This window comes from Harpia harpyja, chromosome 5, assembly GCF_026419915.1.
Source record: "Harpia harpyja isolate bHarHar1 chromosome 5, bHarHar1 primary haplotype, whole genome shotgun sequence".
NCBI classification, from domain to species: Eukaryota; Metazoa; Chordata; class Aves; order Accipitriformes; family Accipitridae; genus Harpia; species Harpia harpyja.
The window spans coordinates 31655440-31662500 of record NC_068944.1 but is presented as its reverse complement, the minus strand read 5'-3'; positions in this window follow the sequence as shown (position 1 = coordinate 31662500).

The window sequence follows — 7061 nt, the reverse complement described above, 5'->3', positions numbered from 1 at the left end:
AAGGACATAATTGTCACGAGATGGGAGAATTACTTAGATAGCAGTTTGATTCCCTGTTACAGCCATTTGGATCTAAACTGCATTACAAAGGGATTTTTGACAGGGAAGAGAAGGAGGTAAGAGAAGAACCAATGTGATTTAGAGAAAATAAAACAGGTTCACCCATTTCCTGGTTATGGTCATTAAGAGTGGTTTAATTGTGCATAATCATTGGTCCCATTCCTAGTGTACATTGCTAGAGGCTGACTGAACTTTGCATCTGCATAGAAATTAAGATGCAAATATGAGTTGTGTTCACTGGTATGACTAGTGTAAAGTAAACAAAGAGTATTTCTATTGTATATTTAAGGTTGAGAAACCTATTTTGTGAACAGCATGCTATCAGCAAAGACTTCACAGTTATTAAGTAACAGCAAAAGGATGTGGTCATGTCAATGATGGCTAAGGAAAAAGGAATACATAAAGACCACAACCATGTCGGGGTACTGATAGGCACTTGTAGTTGTCCCCACCTTGGAAAATTGCAATAATTCTGTGTTTCATGATCCCCGTGTTTTAAAACAAAACAAAAAGTGTTGTGTGTGGCCGAAAGAGGGGCTGAATGCCAAGCAGTAATTTTAGGATGAAGAATATAGAAAAGTCAGAGCAAAATGGATGATTTAATTTCTCATCATTATTCTACTGAAGAATTAAATTTGCAAGGTCATGTTGCGGCTTACTCAGTCAGAGGCATATCAGTGAAGGTAACTGGATTCAGATGAGTTACCATCCAAGAGATATTTAAAGAAGCGACTGTTCTCTAAATATATGTACAAAACAGCGTTGTCTAGACTCACGTTGCATATTAAATCAAAGCTTGGCTTCCTGGAGTTAAAGGACCTTATTTCAGGCTCTTAACAAAAAACTGAACCAAGTTCTGAGATCCACCTTCCCAGATTTACTTTATGAGATAACACTGTATTTCATTTGCTATAGCTTCCATGTACTTTAGCCCTTTGTTTCTTTTTAAAATTCTCTACCAATACCTGTAACAGCAGAAATATGCTTTGTATAATTCCCATGCCTCACTAATATATACTCACGGTAGAACAGACATGAAAAATACTGGTTACCCGTAACCAGGTCTATGCATTTACTGAACGTATTAGATGAGTCCTTTCTCTAATTCATGTACTTAATATATAGCTGTGTTTCAGATGTGCTTGCAATAGAATGTGGGAAGGAAAATTCAGAACATGGAAGAAAGGGAAGAAGGGGAGTGGAATTACTGCAGAAAAATTCCTATAGGACAATTTTTGAAAAACCTATACTGTAAATACTTTTCAGGTGTTAATAATTTTTCCCTATTAACATTCACCTTTTTATTCTATTTGTTTTCTTGACCCCTTGTCCTGGTTTCAGCTGGGATAGAGTTAATTGTCTTCCTAGTAGCTGGTACAGTGCTATGTTTTTGAGTTCAGTAGGAGAAGAATGTTGATAACACACTGATGTTTTCAGTTGTGGCTAAGTAATGTTTAGTCTAAAGTCAAGGATTTTTCAGCTTCTGATGCCCAGCCAACAAGAAGGCTGGAGGGGCACAAGAAGTTGGGAGGGGACACAGCCAGGGCAGCTGACCCAAACTGGACTTATCTCAACCCATGAGTTTTACTTTTTCCCGCTTCTCTCCCCCATCCCACTGGGTGGGGGAGAAGCGAGTGAACCGCTGCGTGGAGCTTAGTTGCTGGCTGGGGTTAAACCACGACACCCCTTCACTGATTTGCAGAGGAAGATATCATTTTAGATCTTTTGAACTACTTGAGAAATGTCTGTCAGCTGGTTTTGATGGAATTTGTTATTAACAGCTGACAGTCTTAGCTTTAGGAATCCAACTGTGATATGTAAAAATGATCTCTCAGGTTTTTCTTTTAGCCACACCCCTAATTTGCAGAGTCTTAAATGATTCAGTTCTTCCTTTTTTCTTTTTCGTATTTTCCAAAATGTATCCAGAGCTGCTGGTAGAAGAGCAGCCTGGGCACTAGCAGTATGTAGAGAACACCCAGATTTTTATCTTCTTTCGCAGGGAGAAGTGTCTCAAAACCAAATTCAGATTAGCCTCTGAATGAAAAGCAGAATCCATGTAACATTGAAATAGACAAATAGAAATGGCAGGAAAAATGTTGTTACTTCTGTAATGGGGCAGAAAAGATTCCACCTTTTCTTATCTAACACACCTGTGATTCAGCAATCCAAATGTTCATAAACCTCAGGACTGATTATTCAGGAAACATCTGGGAAAGAACTGCAGTCTAGAGCACGAAGCTTTTCACATCCCATAAGTTTCAAGAGCTTCTTATGTTTTTATCTAGAATAGGTAAACTTCTGCCCTGTTCCCCAAATAGTCCCTTTTCCCCCAAAACTGTGTCACTACATCAACGTGCAGAAAAATTTTGCTACTTTTGGAAAGTGGTGTTTGATCAAGCAGACAATTTGAAATATTTACAGAAAACACATTGGGCAGTAAAACTATTTTTTCAAATCTCATGCTGGTTTGTGAAGCCATCATATGAAAGCTCACCTCCCTTCCTCTTAAACCCACTGCTTAAATCCCGTGTGCCTTAATTCTGAGGATCCTTCGTGGCTCAGCTAGTCCATATGTGCACTGTATTTCATCTACTGCATCTCTACAGGCTAACCCTTTAGGGCAGGGGCTCAGCCCTTTGCCATATGTCTCTTTTTGTATGTTGTAGCACATGTGAAGGACTCACTGTAAATTAAAAATTGTAAGAAGCATACTGGACAAAATGAAGACCCTATGAAATCCATAAACCATTGGAGTGGCTTATTAGAGGCCAGTTCAGTACCCAAAATGCAATTTTAATACAAAACCTTGAACATCATCCTGGTACTGTTTGTATCAACTGGATCCATTTATTCTAAAAATACCACCTTTAGAAAATCAAGAGAAAACAGATGGGAAAGAGGTATTCTCTTTTTGGTACATCAGTTGAACTCCAACCATTGGGGGAATATTTATGACCCTAAAATGGGGGCAAAAAGTCTTTTAGTCTGTGAGAAAAGGCTGTCTGACAGCAGTATCCCAGCCTGATGGGGTTTGGGGCTTTCCCCTTGTCAAGGTCAGACAAACATTTATCAAACAGCTTTGAACAATAAGCAGTTGTGAAGGACACCCAAAACAGAATTATTCCACTTCTTCAGACATGACATATATTGTGAAATTTAGCTTGCCAGTGATGAGGGGTCAATTTTATAAGATTAGTTGGTGTAAAAATTTTAATCTTAAAAATGTTATACCCATTTGGTCTTGTATATACGGCAATCTGGCTTTTTATTTCTTTTAAAGAAAAATGAAAACATTGAAGTGGGGTTATAACAGCTTCTTTATTTTTTTTCTGTATTCTAAATTATGCTTATTCACCCATACATTCCCTCTCTGAGTATTCATTTAGAAGGAAGGTTTTGCAATAGTCACATTTAATTTATCAGGGTGCAATAATTTGTGTTTCCCAATCATCTTGCAGACTTTGGTTCATTATACTATTGTTTCACATGAGTAAGTTAGCAAAGTTTGGATTGATTGACTCTAATTAACTAAAACTGGTTCCAGGCTGTGCATCTATTGTCATGGTAGCTAGCCACAAAGCCCCAAACTGTTCAGTAATGGCAATATAACGTACTACCGATATGAAAACTCCAGCAAATGTTTAATGTTGGGCTTGTCAGCAAATGAAAAAAGCAGTAGTGGAGGAGGGAGAAAGGGACATTAGGACAAGCATGTCTCAGAAGGCGTGGGGGAAATGCAGCCTTCCAGAGCTGCTGGTGCCCTGATCTCTTCACTTATTGTCATCTGGGCCTCCAACATGGAAAGAAATGCAAGCCGAGCTGGAAACATGCACAGTATTCTGTAATAGAAAAATCCACATTTTTGTGTGTGTGTAAAAAACCTCAAAATGGACACAAAACTCTATGCTAGCTAAGACCTTCTGGAATAATGTATACGGATTTCTCCCTCTATATATTTAAAAGGCAAAAGCCTTTTTCCTTGCTTTTGTTAGTCCACTTGCATGATGTCTGAGTCTATTTTCTGTTTACTGCTGTCAAGAGAATCTAAGCACTAATAAATGCATCCCCTTACACGTGACACTGGAGAACCAGCTGCACTGAAAGCTTGGGATAACAAGGAAATATTCCGTCTCTTGACTTGTTCTTTAGAGTCTTTCTGAAATTAAGTAAAAGCAATGAGGACCTCGGAGGATGAGCTGCTTCTGGCAGTGGTGTGCAGCACCTTGGCACGTGCAGAACGTGCAAGTCTGAAAGTGTAAAAGCTTTATACCATGGGCTGTCTGCTCTCCAGAGACACATCACCTGAAATATCAGCCTCCGCATATCATTACATGCAAAACCGTAGTTAGGAGAACACTCACCGAGGTGCCAATGTCAAGTACAAAAGCTCAGAAATGCCAGGACTGGTTTCCTTTGCTTGACCTACCTGCGTGACTGCATTGCTGCAGCCTCCAATGTCTTGCTTCAGAGCTATTTCTAAGATGAGACCTGTAGCAGTCAGTGTTTACTACTCCCAAGGAGCAATTCCTTGGTGTGATGTTTAGTCCTTACTTTGCAACATGGGGCTGTCTTCCCTATTTTTAAAGCATGTGATTCAAACCATCACTCAAGTACAGATATGCCATTCATTTCTAATTTTTCTATGTCCCGTAACTGCAGGACGTATCATAACTCCGCTCTTCATGGTGGGGAGCGCAGTCTCCGTTTTACAGACGCTCTTTGTCCCAACCTCGCGCTATTTGCAGCACCTGCAGCCTGCACCTGAACAGGGCTGGTTTCACCCCCCAGTACCTGGCTGCCCTCCAGGCTGTGCAAGAGGGTGATCGCCCCGTTGCCCACCAGCTGCCAGCCCCTCGGCAGACTGGGGCAGCCCAGAGCCCTGGCTGCTCAGGGGCTGAGCCCCCCTGTACAGGCAGCCTGGCTGCCTCTAGTCTCCAGTCTTTTTTCAGGCAAATATCTTCTGCCTTCCCATTTGCCAAAATAAGGACTCAGATTTTTATGGCACGACCGGTCTCAACCTTTAACACAAATAGGCACTAGGGCGAGCGACACCTGTAATTTTTCCAAAGTGGCACAACTCGTCACAGGTCGTTTCCAAGAAGCTCTTCATAGTTTCATTTCTTCCCCAGCCTGGACGGAGGGATTGAGAGCAAGGCTCGCAGGTAGGAGCTGCGGGGGCCCTTCGGTCCTGTCGGGCGCACGCACGCAGCTCCCATCGACTTCGGTACAATTTACGTCCCTGGGAGTGATGGAATTGGGTCCTGGAGCCTGGTGCCGCCCCGCTCTGACTCGCTGTGTGCCTCCAGGCAAGTCATTTAACACCAGGCTGTGATACCTCTCATTGAACTACACATTACACCAAAAAGGGTCTCCTGGAAGTCAATGGAGCTACTTGTGGAGCGCTTGTACTTAGTAAGTGTGTCACAATCTGGCCTTTGCTTAAGTTTCCCCTTTTATAGGAAATTACAGACTCATTTCCAAGGTTGTGGGGCTTAATTAGTTTATGTTTGCAAAACACATCTTATTGCTGGTGAAAGGGAATAACCATTATTATGATGATGATGTGTTCAGTGCATGGCAAGGTCTTGAGTCTGTCTAGGCTTTGCTTCATTTATTCTGTATAAAATAAAAAAAAAAAAAGGCCTTCCTTTGCAATCATTTGAAAACCTATTTCTAGGAATGGTGCATTCATTCTTCTGTCAGAAGTGTTAAGGGAAAAAAACCCTAAACTCTTCTTGGACAAAGTTCCCCAGAGACTGAGCCCAGGACAAAAATGCAGTCGCCACTGCAGGGCGATGGGGACTGACCAGCCATAGCAAATCTGTGATCAGTTCGGATCCACTTGCTGGGTGACACTTTCCCAAACATAACCACCATTCCCTTTCCCCCACTCAGGATATATTCTCTTTTAACCCTAACATGTATCATACCTTTAAAACTTGGCATTAGCAAACAGTTTGGTTTTTCGTCAGCTGTAATCGGTTTTTTGAATTCTGTTTTTTGTTGGGTTTTTTTGTTTTTTTAATCCAAGTATGGTTCTCATGGTGTAGTAAATGACATTAGGCTTTTGTAAATTCTTGCAGAATATAACAGATCATTGGTTTTATAACACAGTCACTGCTTTTGCATTCTGATGAGATTATTAGTAGCAGCCTAGAATACAACATCCCTGCATACTGTTAGTTAAAAAAAATAAAAGTTTACTAAATGGTCTCTTGTCAACTGTATCTGAAAATCATTATAGTTTCTCTGGTTTCCTTTACGTGGAGGACTTCTTCTGTGAGCTGGTGGGTTACATCAGTATGAAGTTACAGAATTATTGTAGAGATGCTGTTTATTTCTCTATAGCTCTGTTTGTTTTTCTATAGAAAACCAGTTTTTTAAGTATTTATAAATCAGTTGTAAAAATTGTTCACATGCCCAAGACATGCAATATGGTATCTGAGCTTAGTAAATATATTTTTCCTTTCACATTTTAACTGCAATTACATTAGACATTTTTATCTTATGTCAAAGCAAATACAAATCAAGCCATTTTCTGATCTTTTCACACATACTGTCTTGCAGCCCTAAAGCAGTTTCATTTGCCAATGAAGACACAAACCATCTGATCTTTTCAGGCCAAACTCCCTCTCTTCCCCCCTGCATTGCAGCTCCCCACTGTACGTCTGGCGTGTGCCTCCCCCCGATTGTGAGCTGGGGACCCACATGCAGCACCGACCTGGGGCCACGCTTCAGACTCTGCTCACCGGGCAGAGGGGAAGGGAGAATTTGAGCTTGAGCATATTTTTAAAAGGCTAAAAATGCTGGAATTAAAAGCTGGCTACTGACATGCAGCATTTTCTCTCCTTCCATACTGTTATTAACATACATCTGTATTAACACCATGACAGTCCACCCTACAAATTGATACAATACCAAATAAAGAGCCTGCACTGTGCACCGTAATGACTCTACAGGAGCCATTACATCTGATATAGTCAATATTATACATTTTTTAA